Here is a 25,826-nt window from a genome sequence, read left to right on the forward strand (position 1 = left end):
CATTCAAAGGTTGGAATAAAGCAGTTCTACAAACCTGAGGTACATCCAATACTTTGTGCACCCTCTCCCCATCTTACTCAGCCTGGGGATCAGGCAGGGGGGTAGAAAAACTGAAAGAAGGTAGGGCTGGTGTGTGCCTAACTGCCCATGCCCCTTAATTCCCACGATCTGGGGCTCAGGCGCTATAGCTAGAAAGGAGCTCTTCCATCTTCAGCAGCCATTGCCAGCGTCGGCTGTTGTTTGCAAGGTGCTGAAGGCAGAGCCCAGGTGCTGCTCTGGACCTGAGCATCAGGCAGTGGCGACTTTTCTGTGGCGCACTGCCTGGGAAACGCTGATCTATCTCATCAAGGCTTCTCCTGCCCGAGGATCCACCTAAAAGTGTGCCAAAAAGGGCTGGTTCTTTCAAGTTCAGCTTTATTCACGAAAGGAAACGGCAATGAACGGCAAGAGGCGTGCTTTCCATAATGAGTCACCTGGGTGGGGGACAGGGGCTTTAATATATATATGTACCGTGTCACATTAGGGGGAACCTGCCATTAAATCTCAAAGCAAGAACAAATCAATTATAAATAGCCATTTCTGCTAATGAGCCCAACGCAGACAGCGAGGCTATAGCAGTGCTAAATTCAAAGTAATAGGGCTGAAGGATGCCTTTGTGCGCACATCCCTGAAAGTCCCAGGAGAGGAAAGAAGGAAGGAGTCGCTTCCTAATGAAACAGTGTGTCCTGTTCTCCTCACCATCTAACGAGCCATAGAAGCTGTAAAGTCGTACATTTCAAATGACTTCAAGAGTCGAACTTGCTCTTCTCCTCTGCCCATGATGGGGACTTCCTGCTGATTGATATGGCTGATTGATTGACCAGCAAAACCAATTTAAGAGAAATGCCTTGTTCTTGGGGCCGGCTCTCTGGTTCAGCAGTGGTGCTGTGCACTGCCATACAGAGGGATCTGTGTTGCATTCCTGGCTTGGGTCCTCCACACCTTAGATCAGCTGGGGATGCTGCACAGGCAGCCCTTGCAGCAGTGAGAAGGCAGGGAGTTATAGTCCTCATGCAACAGCGACACCTACTGGCCAGATTGAAAGTCTGAGGACTAAAGAATAAATTGGGAGAATACAAAAGAATCAGTGGATGGAGGGGAGGAGAAAACCACAAATCTTTCACATCTGGTGAAAATACATTGTCATAATAAGGAATTAAAAAAGAATGCTATACAAGTGTGAGGGAAGGTTCACTTTTATACTAAAATTTATACAAAATTGTTCAGAGTACTTAAATCACAAGCAGATTGTGATAAATTGCAGGAAGACCTTGTGAGACTGGAAAATTGGGCATCAAAATGGCAGATGAAATTTAATGTGGATAAGTGCAAGGTGATGCATATAGGGAAAAATAACCCATGCCATAGTTACACAATGTTAGGTTCCATATTAGGTGCTACAACCCAAGAAATGTCGGTTCAGCACACTGAACTGACATTGAAATCGTCGGCTCAGTGTGCTGCGGCAGTCATAAAAGCAAACAGAATGTTGGGAATTATTAGAAAGGGAATGGTGAATAAAACAGAAAATGTCATAATGCCTCTGTATCGCTCCATGGTGAAACTGCACCTTGAATACTGTGTACAATTCTGGTCACCACATCTTAAAAAAGATATAATTGTGATGGAGAAGGTACAGAGAAGGGTGACCAAAATGATAAAGGGAATGGAACTGCTCCCCTATGAGGAAAGACTAAAGAGGTTAGGACTTTTCAGCTTGGAGAAGAGACAGCTGAGGGGGGATATGATAGAGGTGTTTAAAATCATGAGAGGTCTAGAACAGGTAGATGTGAATTGGTTATTTACTCTTTCAGATAATAGAAAGACTAGGGGGCACTCCATGAAGTTAGCATGTGGCACATTTAAAACTAATCGGAGAAAGTTCTTTTTCACTCAATACACAATTAAACTCTGAAATTTGTTGCCAGAGGATGTGGTTAGTGCAGTTAGTATAGCTGTGTTTAAAAAAGGATTGGATAAGTTCTTGAAGGAGAAGTCCATTACCTGCTATTAATTAGAAATTAGCCACTGCTATTACTAGCAACAGTAGCATGGAATAGACTTAGTTTTTGGGTACTTGCCAGGTTCTTATGACCTGGATTGGCCACTGTTGGAAACAGGATGCTGGGCTTGATGGACCCTTGGTCTGACCCAGTATGGCATCATGTTATGTTCTTATGCCTCATACGCTTTGCACGCATTGCTTTATCATCAGTACTGTACATCAAGAAGAAATAGTCCTTTCATCAACAAAATATGCATGCTTTTAACTACTTGGAAACATCAGGCTCCATTATGCCCTCTTAGGGACAGGATGCCTTGACAACTCGGGAACTGGCTGAACAGGAAGGGGGGGGGGAGGCTGCTCCTCTGTCTTATATAAAAGTCAACCCCCAACCTCCAGCACTCTGACCTGAATCGCACAACAACACAGGTGAAGCAATTGTACAAATCGGACAACTACAACACACAAACACACACACCTCCCCCAGGCTGCAACTCTGTATAACAACCTGCAGTTGAGTGGTCAAGAATTTTGGTTTAAATGGGATTTTTTTTTCCTATAAATAAATCTTTTATATTTTGCACAATAAAGCGTGCAATGTTACTTTTTGTATGCCATGGGTCGAGAAGTGCAGTGTAGGGCAGAAAAGAGAAGTCTTCTGAACTGATTGTTAATGTGTTGGGTGAAGAAGGGTTGGGAGTGATATGTGCTGCACATTGTTTTGTGCTAGAGAATTGCTTGTTTGTAATAGAGTTATATAATGTGTTAAGCAGTGTGACTGTTTCTTGCTTGCTAATGCTACTTTGCTGTATGACCCTAGCATCTGTGTCTTCTGATCTCCCTGCAGTACTGGGGATCCCTTGTGCTAGGATGAAAGGTGGATAGGTGGGAAAGCATTTGCTTGCATTGAGCCAGTGTACAGGAGTGTAACAGGATGCGTGTGAGGATAGGAAAGATGATGTGAATGTTATGTGGGGTAATGTATGCATGAGGTTTGGCCAAAGCGTTTTTGTTTTGAATTGAGTGCTGATATTCCTGGAGAGAAAAGCATTGGTCCTTTTCAAAGCAGGTTTTTCATAGAAAACTTTGCCTAATGAAAAACAAATAGAGGAAGTTTGGTAACATTTTTTTAAGGTGTTCTATCTACGAGAGAGATGGTTCCAGGTAGTTAACCTATTGTTCCCCAGGCGTAAATAAGATTTTATAAGTGCCAAAATAGTAGCTGTTTGACTTTAACATTGCTTAATCCCAGAGTTAGGCCAGACAGGAGTAAATATATTCAGCTCTGAGGACTCTTGGAGGCTAATAAAAGGTGAATAGGTGGTTATGGGCAGATCCGAGGTCAGATTGGGGGAGCATTAATGTGGAGTTTGCTGGTTCCTCCTGTACTTACCGAATATCTGTTTTTCAGGCCAGAATGAATATTTTATTTTCTTTCATCTCTGCTTTCAAGGTTGTTGCTAATCGGATTTTTATCAGTATCTGACTTCCAGGGGCCAAAAAGCTTCTGGGTGAATTGGCTCCTGAGGAAGATGATTAACTGCAAAATAAAAGCAAGCTCTTTGAATTAAAAAAAACAGCAACTCTTTGAGGAAGGTTAAGTAACAACCTGACGTTCCCATGGTAGCCAAAATATTGTTAGGCGTGGAACTGGCTTGCAGTTATGATCTGCCACCGGTATTCAATCAATGTAAATTACAAAGCACAGTAATGATTTCTTCCGTGGTGAAGTCAGACATATTTGAAAGCGATGTTTAAGAATTAAACTGGCTTTGTTGCTGTGCACAGAACAGGGATCTCGACTGCAGCATGTGATTTAAGATTCCAGTTTGCCTATGCCGGGGGTATAATTCGGAAATTATACCGCAGAACTGTATATTATTTCCAGAAGAGTCGCATAGATTAAATTACTGCCTCATCCCATCCTCCCAGCCCCATTCCCCTCCTCTGTCGCCTGCTAAACACCCGAAGAAGGCAGCCTGGAAGTTCCTGTACAGCTTTTTTCCCCTGAGTAATTACTATCTTGGTCCAAGAAGAGAGATATCAACCCGCCCAAAGGGCTCTGGGCTGGTGAACATGATGACCGTGTCTTCTGAGAAAACAAAGCATCTGATGGGCAGGCGGACCCCGCGGCGAAGGGTAAGCCCTTCTGAAAGCGTGGCCTGTTCTTTCCTACTTTTTTTTTCTCCTGTAACACAGAGTTACCTGAAGAACACTAAACCATTTGTGAAGGCAAGCAGAAGCCCATGCTGCCATCCCCATGGGATGTCCTGGCGGCCAATCTCATGTTACTACAGCAGAAGTTCTCACCCCCTGTCCTGGTTGCCCTGCAGCCGGTCGGATTTATATACCCAATGAATATGCATGAGATACATTTGCATCCACTGCAGCCCCCATGAATGCATAAATATGTTTTTTTACCCGTGCACCATAAAGTGGGCGAGATAGGCGGGTAACACCGAAACAGATGTAAGAAACGCACCTGCCTACTGAACATTCAAGTCTCTCTTATGCATATTAATCAATCGCGGTTTGGTGTGCCCTCCAGCACAGGGCTGAGAATCACTGCTTTATGACATTGTGTTCCCAGTAGAACTGCTAAGGCTCAAAAAACATTAAAATGTTCTAAAGGATATAAGAGGCAGGTAATTTATAATTAAATTATTTCTTTAGCCACATAAATCATTTATTTTTCATTTGGAAGGCATCTAGCTGTCAGAGCTAAGGGAGACAAAAAAAATCCATGAGCTCCCAGTTAAACTAGCACAGTGGCATAAACCAGTTTATAGAAGGTAGTTTTAATTAAACATCTATTGGCAATTAGAGATGTGCTTTAATTGAAACAAAACGGGACATTTTAACACAATTTCCCCGATTCATTTCGTTTTAAAAACGAAAAGAAGAATGAACAAAATTGTATTTGGTTTTTCTTTTGGTTCATTTTCAAGAAGCCACACCAGACTAACACGGCTAACTCGCTAAAGATTTTTACCTCATGGAATATAGAAATGAGTCAGCTCTGGTGTCACTGTCACTTCCTGCTACTCCTTGCTCAGTTGTTAGCCCACTAGTACAGAACTGCACACATGAAAAGAACGTAGAGGCTGATTCACTAAGCTGTAGTGAGCTGCATTAAGTTTTTTTCAGATGGAAAACCCGTGTTAATAGGGATCAGTCCTGATAGAATAAAATGGGATATGTGGTGAATAATGTGAGGTTTTGGCATTAATAGGATCATTTTACTATTCATAAAATACATGCATAAGTTACAGCAATTTTCAAAGCAACTGGGTACCCGATATTCAACCCGATATTAACTGGCAGCATCTGAATATCTGGTTGGGTTCAATGTCTGCTGCTTAGCCAGATATCTGGCTAAGTAGTTATCCACCTAAGTGATGGGCGGGACGAGGATGTAACTGAGAGGAGCTACTTATCCAGCTAACTTGGGGGTTCATTTTCTAAAGGGATCACATGCGATAGCTAAATCGAGGCAGAGTCTACCCTGGAAGGGGAGGAGTCGGGGTGGTGTCGAGGCGCACTCCGTGACGACTTCGTCGACGGAGTGCGCCTCGACACCTTATCGCTGCCAGTGGTGCACTCAATAGCACCACCTTTTACGATGGCACTGTTGGGTGCGAAAGCCCGCTCCCTCTTAGCCCCCCCGCCCCCCCCTTACCGCCGGATTCTCTAAGGTCTGCAACCTTAGAAAATCCAGGCCTTAGCTGGATAAAGTAGCGATATTTAGACTTATCCGACTAATGGGGGATTCATCATTCCGTGATGCGTACAGCGGAATGATGAGCTCCAAAGGTAAAAGGGCCGGGGGGGGGGGGGTGATAATGTGCACCTGGCCACACCGCGGCAGCGCAACGCACACTACTGCCCCCATAGCACCACCATATAAGGTGGTGTTATTTCCAGTGCTACTGCCGGCAAAAATCTTTAAAACATTATGACCCACAGCGGTACCGGAAATAAAATTTCCCTAACCCGGCCCAAACCCCTCCTCTTTCCCTCATTTACATCTTACCACCGTGATGCCGTAGTTATCGCACGCATTAGGGCATCATTGCAAGCGATAACGCTCTAGTGCATACGATGATGCCCACATTGCGGTTTGATAAATGACCCTATAAGTTAGACCTGCTATTGAGCAGGTCTAAAGCTAGCTAGATAAAATTATCTGGCTAACTAAAGGTTATCTGGGTAAATTCTGTGGCAAGCCTCTAGCATTTATATTCCACAAATTTCACTCTGGTTTTGAGTCTCAAAAGCCTCCCTTCCTATGCGCCTCCCCTCCTGTGATGGCACCTACCAGCCGAGCTGCTGCTCTGCCAAACTGGGTCTGACAAAAGATGGAATATGGTAATTGGGGAGGGGAAGTGCCCCTATTCCAGCCCATGTTGCACCTATGTCTATTCTGGTCATGTTCTGCAGGTGAGTGCTAGCTTGAGATATTATGCAGTCTCTCCTTTTCAAACCAGTAAAGCTGTCCAATCACTAAAATGCCATCCTCATTCTGAGCACACTGGAGCTTGGATTTATAAAGTATTAATGAGATTTGGTTCTCTTCAGGGAGCTGGATTCTTAATAAGCCTTAGGGCTAGAAGAAGAGATATTAAATCAATATTTTCGTTGTCTGATTAGGAGATATAATGTGTGGAGCACCAAGAAAAGGCCATTATAATCAGAGTTTGGCAGCATGGGCCACTCCTATTCATCTGTGTGTTACTTATGTAGCTTCTGCATGATTCAAGCTCTGATTAATTCTCTTCGGCTCTGATCTGAAGCTGGACACGTTAGGATAGGAGATATTACTCTGAAGGAGAAGGGACAAAGCTGGAGGATCTGGGCAGGTGGCTGGTGTCATAGGCCTGTTGTCACCGTGTCCCCTCCCCCATCCTTCGCCAGACCTAATGGCTCCCAAAGCATGGAAAAGCTGCTGGACCCAGTGGCAGCAGTAGCCATAGGCAGTGAGCACAGGGACTGAGCCAATGTATGCCCACCTCCCACACCGAGCTGGCACATTTACAAATCCAGCCTTCCACACTGAACTAGCATACTCGCAGATCCCTCTGCTTCCTATCTTTGGCATGGGAGTTGGAGCCTGTGAGCATGCCCCACCTCAGTTCACATGCTAATTACAGCTGCTTCAGCCCCTGCTGGTTCTAGAAGCTTCCCTGTGCTCCTAAAGCACTCCCTGGGGTCAATATTCAAAACTGGTTGATTAAGTAACTTAGCTGGTTAGAACTTATCCAGCTAAGTTGCAATGTATATTCAGGGCAATGATTATACCACTGAATGATATATGCATATAACTGAGCGCTTAGCTGGATAAATCTAACCAGCTAAAGTTAGATCTGCTTTATGGCATGTTTGCTTAGTCATACAACTTATGCAGCTAAGTCCAAAAGGTGGCATTTAGGCACATAAATTGTACAGCTACCTTGCTCCGCCCTGATCCACCCATTGCCTGCCCTCAACTTATGCGGCTAACTTTTCAGCCGTACAAGGGACTTACTGTATTTGGCTAAGCAGCGGCAGGTGAACGTGGGCGCATATCCAGCAGCTGCTGCTTAGCTGCATAAGTCCAACTTATCCGGCTGAATAGCGCTGAACGCACTTTGAACATTGACCTCCCTGTGCTTTAGGAGCCTTGAAGTCCACGGAATGGGTTGAGGATAGAGAAAGTGGTAGTCTGCAGGGACCCTAGGCCTGAAAGTTAGGTTTGTTTTTTTTTTTGTTATTAAAAAATGGAAGGGTCCATGCCCCCCCCCCCCCCCACACACACCCACCCACTTTTAACAATGGTGGTGGTGGTGCTGGGATTGAATGGCCCTCTGGACCCTCAATTCCAGCACCACTGCGAATCTAAGAATTAGAATAGGTGAGTGGAGCCAGAAAGCTTTTTCATGCTCTGGTCTTCTCATGAAATGCTCGATGTCTTGCCCTGATCCTACAGCATGGCTTCATGGCTTCCCAAACCTAGCACAGTGGCCCTACACCCAGTTGGGTTTTCAGGATATCCACAACGAATAGGCATGAAACATTTCATATGGGAGGGATATTCGGAACATGCACATTTATCTTGTGGATATCTTGAAAACCCACCTGGCTATGTGAAGCCCTGAATTAGATATTAAGACAATGTTTCCCAGGTCATCCCTTTCTGCACCATGTAGAGGTGTAAAATGGGTGTTTTCGGTATTAGGGCCTTCCCTGTGGAATAATCTTCCGGGGGTATTGAAGAAAGAAACTGATATAAAGAAGTTTCAGAAGGATGCAAAATCCTCACTATTTCAGGAAGTTTTCGTTGATAGGTTACAGGGTTGAGCTGACCTTTCCTTTTACCATCAAATGTAATGTGCAGAACATTTTGGATTGTTTTTATAAGAACGCATTATTTAATGTATTAATTTTTATGATGATGTTTTAATAGTATTATGAGATTGTTTATGATGTGTAAATCTCTGCATCAGACAGATTTCCTGAGAGATAGTGGAATATAAATTTTATGAAGAAATAAAGGCAGATAAGAAAAGGTTAGGTCAGAGGATCTTCATTAAAAAAACTGAAAAAATAAAATTAGGTTCTATCCGTTCTTGTCTTGGCATGTGCTTGGACAGTCCCTATTTGCCACTCAGTTTTGTATGTAAATTCACAGCCTAATCTGAGAGGCAGCTATAGGCTGGGTCCACACTTCAATTTCCCGGCAGGAGAAAGCTCTGTCTGTAATTTCCTGCTGCAGGAAGCGTCATTATTGCTTTACCTAGAAGAATCTGATAGCACAGTGGATGCTGGTCTTCCATGATACAGGTTTTTGCCACACAAAAGGGTCTAAAATTATCTGCTCCTTCTTATCAGGAGTCTTCGGATAAACCAGAAGGAGCCAGGATATGGAATGGAATGTTAACGATCAAGCAACCTTTGTTGAGTTAGCAGAGGATTGCGCTTTCAGAAACCTTGGCTGTTACGGGGGTCATCATTGTCAAGTAAAAGTTTTGGCAATACTACAGTGAATCTAATTGTGAGAGCTGAAGAGCAGTTATGGGTAAAACCAATTTTATGCTAAGAGGGTCCCTTACCAAAGGGGTGGCCAGTTATTTTGCACCAAAACACATAGGCCTTATTTATTTACTAAGCTTTTTCCCCTATGAACACAGAATTGGAGAAAAGCTTTAGTAACAGGACTCCATGTGCTTGTCTGAGTCCCAAGAGGCAGTAAGACGGGGGTCGAGGTCTACTCAATGGACATTTCACTCTGGGGTAGAGTAGAGCTGGATTTAGGCATCAGCACAAAGTTAGGGCACCAAATTGTAAAGGCCCCCAAAAACTGGGTCCACACCCTTGCTGCTCATTGGTCGGACTCTGCCTCGCATGGGTACCCGGGGTAATAATATCACTTCTGCCCTGATTTTTTAAACTTCTTTTATTTTTTTATCTCTCTATAATTAATGGTTAAAAAAAACCCCAAAGAATTATGTGAAAGGAAAAGACCCCAGCACTGGAAGGAAGTGCTAAAAGCTGGATCCTAACCCAGTAGGTGCAGTCAGAGGTCTGAAAAGCCTCTCTATTTTATTTAAGAATTTTTCTTTTTTTTTCTTTTTTGTCTTTTTGTTCTTTTTCATAAAAAAAGATGTTGCAATTCAACTCAGTTTCGTGAGTATATAACTAGAAAACGGTCAGGCTATTTCTTTCTACCAGCGTCCGGTCCATACTCTTACCTTTATGTGGCCACTTCTTTTCAAGTCGCTGGATCCCTGCCTCCGTTTTCCTTCTAACAGACGCCATTCAAGTCTCTTTCTTCTCACTCAGTTTCAATGCTTCCAAGGAGCCTCGTGCAATCCTTACAATTGCGCGGGCCCGGAGGCAGGACTCCAGCGACTTGAAAAGAAGTGGTCACATAAAGGTAAGAGTATGGACCGGACGCTGGTAGAAAGAAATAACCTGACCGTTTTCTAGTTATATACTGCTCCGTTGAATACAGTGACGGGAAAAACATTGAAATACTCACCAAATTGGGTTGAATTGCAACATCGGGCAAAATTCTGCTCTTTTTTTATGAAATATAACAAAAAGGCAGAGCTGTGGCCAGGCAATTTGGCCCCTATAGCCAAGTGAAAAACTGCGCCCTCTCCCTTTGCACCACACCACGAGTTGGGAGACTCTTCTAAATGTTTGTACAGCAACGCCCGTGGCCAGTGCAAGGGTATTAGAGACCCTAGGAAAGCTTTACAGCTTTGCACTCCCCACCCCATCACACACAATTAAAAATTATGCATTTATAATAACAGATTTTACATGAAAAAGAACATTCAAAACACAGTCTTCTGAGGTAGAAATATCACGTACAATATGTATGTTATATTTACATGCACTGCAAAAAAGCAAGAGACACTTAAAACCTATATGGGATTAGGCCTACTGTAATGCATCCTGGGCATGGGCATGACCTTGAGAGAGCCACAAGTAAAACTTAAGTTCTATATAAAAACAGCAACAACCCTACCTATGAAAGTTAATACTACAAATATCACCCTCCAGGGAGGAGGAATAGCCTAGTGGTTAGAGCAGTGGGCTTTGAACCAGGAGACCAGGGTTTGAGTCCTGCTGTTGCTCCTTGTGACCGCAAGTCACTTTATCCTCCATTGCCTTAGGTACAAACTTAGGTTATAAGCCCTCTAGGGATAGGGAAATACCTACAGTACCTGAATGTAAACCGATGTGAGTATGTAAAGTAAATGTAAGTATATAAAATAATAATAATATACCCCCTATTAGGAAAACAGAACAAGCCAAGCTGCTATAGATCCCTACATAGAAACTACACACTAATGGAAAAACTCACTTCAGTCACACAATGCAGAATAAAGAGACAAAAACTGAACTAGAAACTGCAACAAGCCAAATTCTGTACTATCTGCACTGCATCAATACAAAAAACAGAAACATTACCATTCTTCCTAAAACAAAATTAGTAAAATCGTACCAATAAATAGAATAATGCAAAGCAAGGCTAAATTTACAAGCTCTGCACGTGTGAAAGCCAGCGGATGTGTGCATGGCTGGGCTGTGCGCAACCCCGCGTGGATCTTCAAACGTCTGCGGGTACGTGCAGAAGAAAGGGCGATAGAAAAAGGGGCGGCCAGGGCGGGCCTGGACAGCGCCATGAAGCACTGAAGCACGCGCTGGGATCCCGCCAGCCCACACGACCTGCTGCTGCTCCGGAGATCAGGTAAGTTGCAAAACAAAGCGGGTAGTTAGTGGGGTTTTAGGGGTCAGGGTTAGTAGGGGAGAAAAGAGGCAGGTTAGGTAGGGGGCTTAGCTCCTTCATTGGACGGGACTGGGATTAGGGCCTATCACATCACCGCGCGCATGTTATAAGATTCCCCCCCCTTTATGTGCGCACACATGCGTGTGAGCCGATATAAAATGGGCGTGCATATGCGCGCGGGTACACAAGCACACGTGCTCTCTCACTCTCCCGCACACATGATTTATTGTGATGCACCTTGATAAAAGGAAGAATATAACATTTTATAAATAATAATAACTGGAGAGGTTTTCCTATCCTGGCTGTTGTAGACAAACATCTAGCTCAGCTTAAATCCTGCCATTGTGCAAAGTGTGTTGGTGATTTATTTACTTTTATTTACAATTGCCATTCTGAAAGTCTTTCAAAGGGGTAAGAAAAGCTGAGCTAGGTGTTTGTCTACAGTAGCCAAGATGGGAAAACTCTCCAGTTACTATTATTATTATTTATAGAAATTGTATATTCTTCCTTTTATCAAGAACAGCCTCAAGGTGGATCACACTAAATTTAAATTGGAATTAAAACAACTTCCAGCAGGGATCAAATTTACAGTTAGAATAGCATTTGAACCCAGGGGGTATAATTCAGAGTCCTTAATCGGTAGTTCAGGTGCTTAGATAAAAACAGGCAGAGATCAGCCCGGCAGAGCCCCTGGTTGTTATGGGAACCGGCCATGGAGGCCCGCGGCCGGTCCCCCCCCCCCGCCTACCGGCCTCGCGCTGGCATCCTCACCGGCCCAGGGGTTCTAGTGGGGACAGGGAGCCGCGGCGGATGCGCCCCGCCGTGCGGGCCTCACGCCAGACTTACGCCGCCAGCGTGGCCCTCCTGACGCGGCTGAGCCCGCCCGGGTCCTCCTGCCTCCTGGCTGCCTTAGGTGCGCACGCGCGCCCCCCCGGGTGTTATTTAAAGGGACCTCGTCGGGCGGGGCCCCGGCTCCACACCTCTTGACCCCGGCCTATATTAAGGCGAGGCCTGCTCCCAGACCTTGCCTTGGCTCCCGCTCCTGTACGTTCCTGTTCCAAGATTCTGCGTTCCTGACCTGCTTGGTCCGAGACCCTCGCTTGACCCTGGACTACGAGAATTGCCGCCTGCCAGGACCCACGCCCGTACCAGGACCAGGAGACTCTCCGTATCTGAGACCCCCCATGTGAGTCCAGCCGGCCCTGGAACCCAAGGGCTCAACCTGAGGGGAACGAGACCCCAGCAGGGTCTCAGTCTGTCCCCGGCCTCACCAGCCGATGGTGGGAATCTGTGGGGCTCCTCCCCCTAAGCAGCGCCAACTCCCCCTCGGCCCAGGGATCCACGACCATAACATCGATAGGGGAAACAAGTAAATAAATGTCACCTATTAGGTGCCAGCAGCAGCCACAGCTGTGTGGCTTGCTTAGCTCTGCTGCCCAGTTTCTCTGGCTGCCTTCTCACTCGCCCCACAGGTCTATCCTCTCTCTGCTGGGCCGAGCGTTCTTCAGACATGAGGTCCAAAATGCAACTTACCATTGTTATTTGTGCCTTCTCATCTCTCCTCTGCCTAGCTGGCAGCTCTTTGCTCCTGGCATTTATTGTTATAATCATAATAATTATTATCATTTGTATAGTGCATACCAGCTGTACGCAGTGCTGTACCGAAGCACACAGAGTGATTTCTGTATGGGAATGAGCTTTCACAACATTGCCACCTGATAGGAGGGTAAAACTGCTGTATGTGCCTGGGGCCTGTGTGCACGCACGTTTTGCTCATGGTGTGAAGAGGAGCTCTTGTGGGTGGAGGTTTGGAATTATGCGCATACGTTTGCAGTTTTCCCCCTGCAAATATTCTGTGCATGAATTAGCAGGAGTCATTGTGTAAGGGTAATTTTGGAGCTTATACTTTCCTTTTGAATACTGGTGTAAAGTCTGCGAGTAAAAGGTTCTCACAGAATTTATACCAGTGTGGACTGTTACAAGATTACCTCCACAATGGACTGTCCCTAGCCTGAGAGAGTGAGTGAGTGTGTGTGTGTGTGTGTGTGAGAGAGAGAGATCTGAAGAGTTCATGGTAAAGGAGGGATGGGAGGAGAGAGTTCACACACACCCTCCCCCAATCTTGACACACATACTGGAGGCTGGAGGACATCATAACTTTAAGTAGCCCATAAAACTGCCAACTAGACCTTACCTTCCAGTGGGGAATGTGTATTAGTTGTGGCAGAAACAAACTTCCATTGTAACAATCGGAAGGGGAAAAAAGGGGCAGTCTCTGAAGTCCAAATCTCTCCTTAAATGGTGCAAAAGAGCAAAAATAGCTCCATTTTAAAAAATGTGTTTAAATGAATATAATGAAGACACTCATTAAATATTTAATCAAAACACTGAGAATATAAAAAGGGGCAATAGATATTGTTTTTAGGGTCAAACCAGCTGACAAAAATTGTATTCCACTCGGTTATAGTCTCTCTCTCTCTTTACTGATCATATTCTTTTTAAATAGTCCTAATACGAAATAATGTTCCTTCTGGCTCCCCAGTTTAGCGTGTGACCATCATTTCGCTGAGCCTATTTTCTTAACTGAGGCCATAGTATGAGAATCCCAGATTTAATAGCATTAGCTTTTGGTTGGAGCATTTTTTGCATTCTATTTAATCTTCTAAAATTAGGAGGAGGAGACAACAGAAGTAATAATATATCATCCACATTTGGCATGGTCTAATAATCACAACCTCCTGTTAGAATATCTTCTCTTTCCCTTGAGTTGTTAAACCTCAACAGCTAATAAAAGAACCTTTCCCCTTTATTTCACTGGAAAAACCTGAGCCTGCCTTGATGTTGAGGGTCCTTTGATGTGGGCTGGAAATGTTGACAGGGCTAATCTCAGCTCTTGCTCCAAGGATCTCAGGTATTCTCTTCCTTTGTACTTGCTGTAGGTCAGGCTTGAGAACTCAATTTGCACCAGAATGCTGTTGAAAATGGAAAAAAGGTCTGAAGTTGTATTGAATCTCATCTGCCTGCCAATCCACCCATCCTCCTATCTGTCCCCACCCCCGCAGTAGGATGTCTAGATCCCTTTCCTTGGAAGAGTGCATCCTGAATAATGTCATCAGCGAGAAGCATTAGGGGTGTGCAGCCAGGCAATTTTCTTGTTTTTACTTTGATTCATTTTGGGGGAGGGGCGGGACGGTTCTATTCATGTTGTGCTTTTTTTGTTTTATTTTGTGTGCACTAAATAAAAAATAGTGCACACTAAATCCATTTAGTGCACAGTATTTCAATTTGGTGTGCCCTGTTTTGATTTAGTGTGCACTAATTTATTTTAGCGTGCGTTAAAAAACATTAGTGTGCTTGCTACAAAAATGAAAATGAATTAAACGAATGCACTTCTGTAATAGCCATGTCATCACTCCTTTTATCCAGATCATTTATGACTAGGCTAGATTGGAGCTGACCTGCCACCACCCTCGAGCCACACCACTGCTCATGCTGCACCATGGGGAATAGTTTCCCTTCATCACTACTTACCCTCTGCCAGTTATTTGGACAAAGACAAATGGAGCCTCTTATCCCTACCTTCTTTGCCTCATGAAACTGCATTTCATATAGTAGGTACTGTCGGAGGTTTCAACAAAAGCCAAATAAATTATATCTACCTGGTTTGTCATACCTAGAGATTGATTCACATTGTTTAAAAAAAAAACCCAAAATTCCCAAGATCAACTTGACATGAATCAGTTGCTTCTGAACCCAGAACTTCAAGATGCTTAATGAATTTATTTATTTTTTTTTAAGAATTACTTTCAATATTCTTCCAAGGCAGGTTTATTAGTCTGCAAAGTACAGCGCTTATTTAACTTTATCACTTAACTTCTAATACTTTATGACGTTTGCATATATCCAAAGTGGGTATCCAGTTTAAAAAGGGGAAGACAGAAAGAAAACAAGAACATTCATCTTGATGATAGCTTTTCTCTGGTCCTCTGCAACAAAGGAGGGGGAAAGTTCACAGTTCATGAAGAATTTTGCAGACATCCAAGTGTCAATTTATTCCCTAGCCCATACTTCAATCTAACTTTCCAGCTGAGCAAATTTTAATCCACTGTTATTCACTTAGCAGAGCAGAAATTTGTTTAACCAATTCCTGCTCCTTGTTACAGTACAGTAAGCCATAATACATCAATTCTACCTCATCACAGAGTGAAAACAAATTCCCTTTTATCCATGCTATTAAAATAAGTAATGGCATTCAGGTTCAGTTTTAGTATTCTTTAAGACAGAACCCTAAAAATATATCCGAATTTCACTGGAAACCTGTCCCTGACATGCACCTTTAGGAAGAAATGGCTAAAATAAAACCTATGGCAGTTATTTCCATAAGGATTTACGTGTGTAAAACTGGGTTTCATGCATGTAAATGAGCTTTTGAAAATTGATGTAACGCCTTTGAAAATTCAGTTCATGGGGCTGAATTTTCAAAAGGTTTTATGTGCGTAAATGGACTTTTGAAAATTGCTATGATATGTGCTACTTTTACATACATAATTCTTTTGAAATTCACTCCTATGCCTTTATTTCAGACCTCAGACACAGAGGGAACTCAAATAATTTAAACTCCTTAACAAATGACTATTCAGAACCAAGGAGGATAGAAAATATGACTTCGTTATTATGATTCAAATGATTTGATGTGCTTTTAGCTGGACTGAGCAGAAGTACTCCCAGGGAATGTGTATTGGATGGGATCCAAAAAATAACACACACACATACTTGTATTTTCAAAACTGCATGCATCATTTTCCATAGACATTTTGCCCTCAGAAAATGCAGGTGCAAAGTCCACAGGGACTTTAAGGCAAAGTCTGCATCCACTTGCCCTTTGTAAACTAAAGTACAAGGATTTTCACCTAGGTGGACATTTACAATTTGCCCCCCCCCCCTCCAAATAGCTTTCAGATTTCATTTCTCAGGAGATTTTGAACTTTTTTTGAAAACTCTTCTTCCTTAGTTATTCCCCTTGAGTAAATCATGGAGCTGCTGTGTTGATCCTCATTCAATCAGCCCCTTCTCTCCTGCTCCCCCTGCAGACCCTTGCACAGGATGAACACAGCTAGAACAACTGAAAAGTGAAGTCAAAGAATTTTAGAAACAAGGGAATGTGAAAATACCCAAACCCCATATAATAGAACAAAAAAGAGAGGAGACCTAGGATTAAGATCGAAAAAGACAGCTCGAGATTTAGGAAAAAGGTAAGTTATCCTTTGTAGTTTTCTTGGTGTTCTAAGCTTAGTCATTAATGTAAGAACTATTGCTCCGTCAGAGCCAAATAATGATTGTCAGTCATAGTTAAAGTGATTGTCTCAGATAAATTGATAGATCAATAGTAAAACAGCAGCTGGTCTTATTTTCTAAAGATGACTTGTAGTTTTGATTAGTAAATTGGTTTTCTTTTGTATTGATCTGCAATATATAATTTTTAGATTTTTTTTTTCCACTTCCTTCCATCCAGACCTCCTAAGAGAGCCACTGGTTTTACCTCTGCTCTTTAACTCAACTTGTAGATGTTACAGGCACCCTTTAACTTTGCCATTTGATAAATTACATTGCAAATGTTTTTCTATGATATCATCCTGTAATCCTATAGGAAGGAGGAGATATTGCATAGACTGTTTCATTTCAGCATTTATATACTGAGCAAGACCAGATACAATAAGCTTCTTCCCTAAAGATTTAAATGTAACTGGTTTGTTATAATGTAAACCGGAGTGAAGGCAATGTCTGCTATACCTCGGTATATAAACGAATAAACGAATGCTAAAGAGCTTAAAAACTGAATGGGTTCCTAAGACAACAAGCAATGACGTGACTTGCTCAAGGTCACAAGCAGCTACGGTGGGAGCAGTGGGATTTGAGCCCTGTACTCTAATCACTAGACCACCCCCTCAAAAAAAAACTGCTGGCGCATGAATTCAAGATTCTCCTTCGTTACTGACTCGCTGTGCTACAGAGATGAAGTCATTTGATCTCCCGATTCCTATGGGACTCGGTTGAAAATGAGATGTTTGTCTTAATCTCAATCCCAAACGTAAAGCACTTCATCAACCAAAAGAATTGATTTAAAGAAAGCTTTATTAATTCCACATAAAAAATATTCAGTATTTCAGTCCTCTATGAGACCATTATCAGGTATAGAGAAATAGCCATCAGGGCCGGTGCAAGGGTATTAGGCGCCGTAGGCAAATCTTCTGTCTTGTGCCCGCCCCGACCTCATTCACTCACAACTTAGGTTCCTTGTCTCATTCACACTCGTACCCTTACACAGGGTCCCTCCCGCTCTCTCGTACACACACAATCCCTCACACACACACACACACACACAGCGACACCGCTCGTGGTCCGCCGAGTGTCTGCATTTCTCAACCGCGAGCAAGATGGGTGCTGCTCGCAGCCTGCCGAGTCGCTACTCCTCTCAGCTGTGAGTGGGAGGGGCTCTGCTTGCGGCCCCCACATGGCTGCTCTCTGCCACCCCCTAATGGCTGGTGCCCTAGGGGGGCCAGCCATTAGGGGGTGGCCTATTGGGATGCGCTGGCCATACGATCTGCCCAAAATAAACCTCACAAGTTATTAAAAAATGGAATGAAACTTTAAATAATTATACTATTCATAATGGGGACAATATCCAGCAACTGAGCAGCTTATATACCTGGCTATCTTAAAGTTAGCTGCATATGTATGTGGCTAACTATAGGAAAGGTCAGCGGCACAACCAGAGTTAGCCACATGAATTAAGCAGCTAATTCCAAATATCAGAGTTAACTGCTTAAGTTATGCAGCTACTCCGCTCCTCCCTGAAACACCTCCTGCCTACCCCCAGAACACCCCTGATATTTGTTCCTAAATTCTAGCCACATAACTGGTTATCCTTCTAGAATTTAGGCTCATAAGTCTTTTAATATGCTGGTTTTGCCATTTAAGGTTATCTGTCTAAATGGCTTTTGAATATCGACCTCAATATATTCATCTTTAGAATATATAGGTGAGATGGTAATATTTGTTTAATCAAGCCCTGACCTATGTCCTTAGATAATCATGGCAACCCTGTCTAACAAAAACCTCTAAGGATCTGAAAAATAAAACATGCAGACAATGCAAAATGAAAAGTATTTCAAGAGCCCATACACAGGCCGACATGTGGATCTCCAGCAGATTTGGGCTATCAGAGCCCACAGGACAAGACATTTTCTGATTTCTGCAAGATATATTTCCTAGCCATGGTAAGATTTGAGATTATTATGGGAAAAACATTTCTTGGTTAATTAAAATAAAAAATACAAAATCTCTTGGACAAAGTAGAATAGATTTCATACATGTTTAAGAATATCTGCTTTGAGACCAAACTGCCTATTAGAACAGCACAAGAAGTTAAGGCTAGGAAAGTTAATTTTACGGTTTGCTTGGTTGTAGTTCTGCTTTAATGTTTATATATTTAATTGTAATTATGAATATTACATTGTAACCCACGCTGAACATATTGGATTCACAAGATATAAAATAAATAAATGTATCCCATTCGTAAGAGCACCCTCTAGTCTCCATTCATGCTCCCAGTTCTTCATGACACAATTCAAAGCATGAGCTATGTTCCTATTAAGCCACAGGGCATGAATCAATCACCCAGCAATCCTAAAACCAAATCCAAAGTCAGCAATAACTGGTTGGAATCCCCTTAGCATCATTTCACGACTTTGTCCTCATGTGAATGAGACAAGCACTAAATCTTTCCTAATGTTTCACGGTTCCTATCGGAAGCTAAAATGTTATCAAGATAGTGCATAATACTTTCAGATTCTTGCAAATTTTGCTCCATGACCGATTGAAAGGTTGCACATGCAGTGCCACAAGGGAAAAGGGTTGTACACAAATAGTCCTTGGTATGTGCTTATGATTAAATGCTGTCCAGCTCTTATCAAACACTCTCTGTTGGTAAGCCTGTGAAAGGTCCAATTTTGAGAAATATTTACCAACTGCTAATTCTACAAATAGATTCTGAGGATTAGGCAGGGAATATTTATCAGCATCCAAATTCTGGTTTATGGTCATTTTATAACCTGAATAGGCCAATCAGCCTTTGCTATAAATACAATCACAGTAGCCTATTTGCTATAGTCTTCTAGATCTCTTGTTTTTATAGACACTGTAATTCAAACTCAACAGCTGTAAGGATTTCGCCTGCTACGCAGCCTTATCCTACCTTCATGATGCCTCCTCACCAGCAGAGGCCCTCAGTGAGCCTCATCAGTAGTCTTGCCAAGTTCTTCCTCACTCCCTTGCCATGCCCAAGTCCCAGTCCTATGTAACCCTGCCTTGCCAGAAGCTCCTTGTCTTTTCATGGTGTCACTTCTGGCTCTGTGACCTGACCCTTGCTCTTGCCTTGCCTTGTGGCCTACAGGCCTTCTGCCTTGCCTTGCCTTGAGGCCATTGGGCCTATCCTGACTTGTTTCCTGTTTTGAGGCCATTTGGCCTATTCTTTCTTGTATCCTGCCTTGAGGCCTTTGGGCCTATTCTGCCTGTTCTAAGCCTAGCTGCCTTTGCATTTCAGTGTTCGTTCAGTGTTTCCCTTGTCTGGCTTATCTAACTTCTGTCCTAGCCTGCCTTGTTGGTCTTGTCCTGTGTGATCTAGTATCCTGTCCAGTCCTGACTGTATCAGAGTCTTGTCTTTGCTGAGCCTTACTTGTGACTTGTCTAGTTCCAGGTCCTGCTTAGTGTTCCTGCCTGCCAAGCCATCCAGCCTTGTCCAAGCCTTGTCTCCAGCTTGTCTTGTCCTGTCTGCCTTGTCCAAGTCTTGTCTGGCCAGCCTTGCCGTGCCTAGTTGTGTTCCTGACTGTGTGGGCCTACCACTATGATGTACCTGCCGCCGCAGAGACCTACTAGCCCCCAGAACCCAAGGGCTCCACCTGCAGGGGAAGGGCAAGGCAAGGCTAGGCGGAAGACTGGCCCTTGTCTTGTTTCGAGTCCTGCCTTGCAGTTTCTGTGCCATTCCTGGTTTCCCGGACTTCGGGGCCTGTAACGTCAGTACTTCTCAGAAGATACTGGGGTTGATTTATTTTCACTCAGAATTTAGAAAACATTTTCTGATAAAAATTCAAATGCATAGAACAAGTTCATGGTTTTCTGTCAAAGCTAAGGGCAAGAAGCCAAAACACTCTCAGCCTTATTTAAATATGCTCTGAAATATGTATTTAGCTCTGCTCCATTGGAAAAATGAGGGAGCAGCAGCAATACATACATAAAAAATATTTTTTGTATTTAAAATTGCAGTAGTGCCTTAGAAAAACACAAAGTATGAAGAACTACAGTCATGTAAGACTCAGCCAGAATCTTACATGACGGCAACATGGCTCGCACACACTACCACCACTGCTGTCAGAGCAACACTGGACACCACTGGAACAGTACGACTTTACTGACCCGGCCAGCCCTAGATGTTTAGGGGAGTGCAGGAGGGGGCCCGCACCACTAACTTTAATTTTAATATCAGCGGAGGGGGAGAGGAAGGTGCTGCAGACCTCTATGGTGGAGAGTTTTTGGGGGTTTTTTTTGGGAGTTGGGGGAGATTGGGTGCTATGGCTCACACTGCTTTCTAAGTATTTGGGGGGCAAGGAGGGATCAGAATGTCTGGCCCAAAAGGTTTTTTTTGTTTTGTTTTTTTTACCAAACTGGCTATATTCTGAATATAGCTGGTTAAGGTTAATGTTATCCTGGTAAATGTACCCAGATAACTTTAGGACTGCTTATTCTGTACCATGACCAGACTTATCTGGATAAGTTAGCCCTGCAACAGAATTTCCCTGACTTACCAGAATAAAACTTAAGCAATTAGAGGGGCAGGAAATGTAAACTTTGGGGTTTATCCAGGTAACTTAAGTCTCAATAGAGATTCTGTGTATTCTCTCTGAAAGACATGAACTTAAACGAGTTGAGAACTGTCCCAGCTACACCACATTCATGCAGTCGGTACAATAGAATCTCATGGTTAACAGGTCAGACGCTGCTTTAATGTCAAGTAGGACCACTTGACTGCTATCAAAACCTCTTCTAGACATCGATGCTTGATAATAGAAGCACATCAGCGCTCAAGCCCTTTTGAAAGCCAAATTGATATAGATCCAAAATTTGATGTTCCTGGGCAAACTCATCTAACCGTTTTAAAACTACACCCCTAATGACTTTAGAGAGGAATGGAAAAGTAGAAATTGACCAAATATTCATCAGGTCAGCAGGATCAAGCCCTGGTTAATAAGAAAAACGAAGGATAGACATCAGGAACACATAACACCAATTAAATCTAATGATTAAGGAGCTATCATAGTGAAGCACTTTAATGATGTTCACCCGCTCTCCCGCGGACTTTACTGAATCGGCCCGATAAATTAGTTAGTCCAGAAGATGCCACTCGCCGCTTTTCAGTTTATCTGTAAAATAGATGATACTAACATAACAAATACTTTAATAGTTTTGGTTTAGGGTGGGTATCTAGGAGTCCTTAGTTTGATATTTCCTGTAGCTTCTATTAATTGCTGGAATTTTTTTTTTTTTTTTACTATTATTTTTAATATGTGTGGGTTTTGTAAAAAAAAAAAAAAAAAGATTTGAGAAGGAGCTTTGATAATATAATCGTAGGATGTGCAATTGATAAGGCTTAATTATTTTTAGAAGGGGAGCTTTTGAAATGGAACATAAAAGGAGCAATTTTCAAATTGTCTGTATAGGAATAAAGAACATGTACATTTTTTACCCCCTGGACTCTGCATTAATTCTCACACCTACTTTAGCTTTGAAACATAAATCAGACACAAAATAATATGCAGTCACTTGTATCTGTATGTTTTAGGGATTCTTTTCCTGCAGGTAGATTTTTTTTGCTGGAAAATTGCATGAGAAGATTAAAAAATTATGCCCTTGCTTTTCCTCCCCCCTCATCCCGACCTAAACACTCCCCCCGAGAACGTCTCCCCTATATGTGGTAAAAGGTAGAGCAATGCGTGGAGTTTCAGCCATGCCAAGGGAGGGGACTAATTTTCGGATGGTCGATCAATGTGGTTAAAACGCTTTTGACCCAGATGAATTGCTCTGAAAAATGTCCTTGCCCTTCCCATGCATAAGGAATATCTGTCCCATAACCAACCAAGTGAAAACTGTATTTAAAAGAAGCAAAATCTGTTTGAGCATGGAAGTACTGGGGTGCTTAGTAATACTTCTCTCTCCTCTATTCTCCCCAGGCCCCCCAAGACAGTGTGAAACATTGGGAGTCAGGCTAAATCTGCTCCATCCAGGGAGATCAGAGAGACTGTAATGCGTTTCCCTTTTCTGGAAACCCTGTTTCTCACTCTAACACGTGGTTTTCCTGCCTTCGCTTTTCTATACATGTAGTAATAAACTCTTTGGCTGACTCTGAATACAGGCGATCCTGCTGGATTCCTTGCTGCAGGTCGGTCAGAAGGTCATGGATTTGGTCCCTTCTGTGATTGCGAGTGCCTCGGTCTTTTCTTTTCAGCCCCTGACAGGTGACTTCATCCTGCATGATCTCAGACTGTCTGGCAGTGATAGCTAGGGGCAGCCCCAGTAATCAGTCATCCCCTGTGGATCAGCGCCTCTGATCTTAGAGCCGAGCTGCATGCTGCTCCTGCCAGAGCCAGAACCGACACGGAAAGGCAGGATAACAAGCCATGCCAGGGAGACTAAGGGGGGAGGGCAGAGTATCTGGGGGGCGACAGCAAGGGGAAGGGGATAAAGATAGGCTGCAAACTCTTCATGAGAGGGCAGCTTGCTCAGGATTTCACTTTAAAGATGTCTGAACAGGAAAAAAATTCTACTAACCTATAAAATGATTCCAATCACCTCTCCTCATGTTCTATTAAAATAGCCATTGTGCTTACTATGGGCATTAGTAGCATGGGATTTACTTACTGCTTGCGTATTTATAACCTGGATTGGCCATGTTGGAAACAGGATGCTGGGCTTGATGGACCCTCGGTCTGACCCAGTATGGCATGTTCTTATGTCCTTAGGTAATTTAGAATCTGAGAGACACTGGGATTCTTGCTATCATTGGGAATGCTCTGTTGGTTTTAGGGCAAGATCTCCCTCCAAGAGAGTAAAACATTTTACCCCCAGCTATTCTTTTCTGCCATTTTTTTTGTAAAAACATCTCCTCCTCCTCCTCCTCTTTTCCAGGTACCCAGGTAGATGAGCTCCAGAGATAGAATCAGGCCACAGCCAGGCCAAGGGTTCCTACTGCTGTCCAACGCCAGACGGTGGAAGCGCAAAGGATGTCTGGCATCGATTTCTCTGCTCACAGTCTCTGATGGGTTTCCATGCTGGAAAACAGACAAGCGGCTGGCGCTTGTTCAGAGGTGATGTCCCCCAAAGCCGGCGATATCAGGGTGAGGTCTCCAGGATAAGGATTCCACCCTACTACAGTACTGTTCCATCCAGGCACAACCCCTAGCTCAGAGGGCACGTCCAACCCTACCCAGTGTACCACCTTTCCATCCCTGCTAGGCCTAAGCTTGCCCAGCTCAGGGTACCCATCGCCAGCTCCCTGGGGCAATGCTAGAGCTTATGTCATAGTCTCAGAAACCAAGCAATGTTTTTTATCTAAATGCATGCACTGTCTCTGTTGTATGCAGATCTATCTCATGCATATTCATTGCGGATATCCTGAAAAACCTGGCCTATTTGTGGCTCGCGAGCTGACCATCCCTGACCTAAATGATCTCCAGTGGTTGGCAGCTGGCATTTAACATTCCTCCAGACCTGTTTCAAGTGCTTTCTGCTTAGGGGCCTATGTGTTCTTGTAGCTTGTGCTGACTTTTATAGGATCAGCACAAACAATGCTGTTTCCCTTTATTTCATTTTGTTTTAATCTTCCTGCTTTGACAATGGTTGTTAACTCTTCATGCTTCCCCCTCAAGGACAGAGACAGAAAATTTAGGTTTCAACATTGCTATTATACTCCTTGGTTTTCTTCTCTCTTTAACGCCACTAGTTATACTGCAGGCGTTACTGCTCCAGTGGGCTCGTGCCTCCCAGCTATCACAGCCACTCTGAGCCTGTTCTGGTGTTTCAACTTTCAGCTCCATTCTGGGACCATGTATGCCTTTATTTTGTATTTTGCAAAACAAACTTACAAATCCCAGAAGTTGAAAAAAGGCCTGGCGTGGTGGAGTTGGTCTGTAAGTAGGTGTGGGCTCTGTATTTATATATGTGTAACCTCCTTCCTAAAAGTGTGATGGCTCACGATGTTACTCTTCTACTGCTCTTAGCCGGAGAGAATCCCTTGGTCGTAGGCCCATCAGTCCATCTCTGTGCTGAATGCACTAGGAAATTTCCATATACCTTCAGCCCTCTGCTTCTGAATTCTTTCCCCTGCTCTTGGTCTAGGTTTTGTTTCACAGAAGTCTGCTTGTCATGGTGTTGGTTGGCGACAATCTGATGGTGAAGTCCCTCAATCGGGCTAAGACCATATGAACATATAAAGCTTCTGAACTGCCTTTAGACTTAAATTTTGTGAGTAGAAAATTAGCTGAAAACATCAGTGGGATAATGGAATTAATGCCAAGTAAACTTGCATTCCCCAGAAGGTTCAGAATATTGATGCGGTCATACAATGAATTATTCAGGCCTGTATAGGTATGTGCCTGTTTATATTATGACGGTCGCATCAAGGATCTTACGGCAGGACCAGGAGGGTGCTCAGTCAGTGCCTCAATATTTCCATGTAAGCCAGAAGCTTAAGATATTGTTCTTGCTCTGACTAGCAAAGGTGAATTAAATTGCAATGGGGAGGGACCCCCTGTTCCCTCTCTGTTTGAAGTAAAGGCAAATGGTGACCTGTGAATTACTTGGCAGTACCTTTGTTGGTCCAGATAGAAAGGGGCCATTGCAAATTCTTTCCTTTGAAGCCTACAGAAGTCCTTCTCACCTATACAAATGTTAAATTACCCTCTGGCTCCTCTACAAAGGGGGAGAGGGGGGGGGGGGGTGCCATGGCTGGAAGCCAGTGGTATTATCCCCTGAACTGTAGTGACATCAGTGGACCTGGCTACAATTGCTAGGATTAAATGGATATTTCTGCAGAAGGAAAATTTTGGGTTGAATGGACCTATGGCAGTTTTTGGAATCAGAACTTGGGGTGTAATTCTGGACCAGAGCCAATGAGGAGCAGGGGAGTGATTGCTAATGAACTTTTTAAATGAGGTATAAAAGAAAGGTTCTCTTTTGTGTACAGTCAGACAGGCAGAGCGAGGAAAAGACAGAAGGACATAGCAATGAGGTGAGGTTCCTACCCCAGCCACATGGCTGCTACCGCAAAGGAAAGAGCAGTTGCAGATAGATGGGAGCGTTCCTCATAGCCATAGTCTGTAGAATAGCAATTATATAGCAATGCTGAGAAAGCAGTGGTTTATTTTGTAGTGAGTGAAAAGAGTGTGAGTTTCAAGT

Source organism: Rhinatrema bivittatum, chromosome 11 (assembly GCF_901001135.1).
Source record: "Rhinatrema bivittatum chromosome 11, aRhiBiv1.1, whole genome shotgun sequence".
Classification (NCBI taxonomy): Eukaryota; Metazoa; Chordata; class Amphibia; order Gymnophiona; family Rhinatrematidae; genus Rhinatrema; species Rhinatrema bivittatum.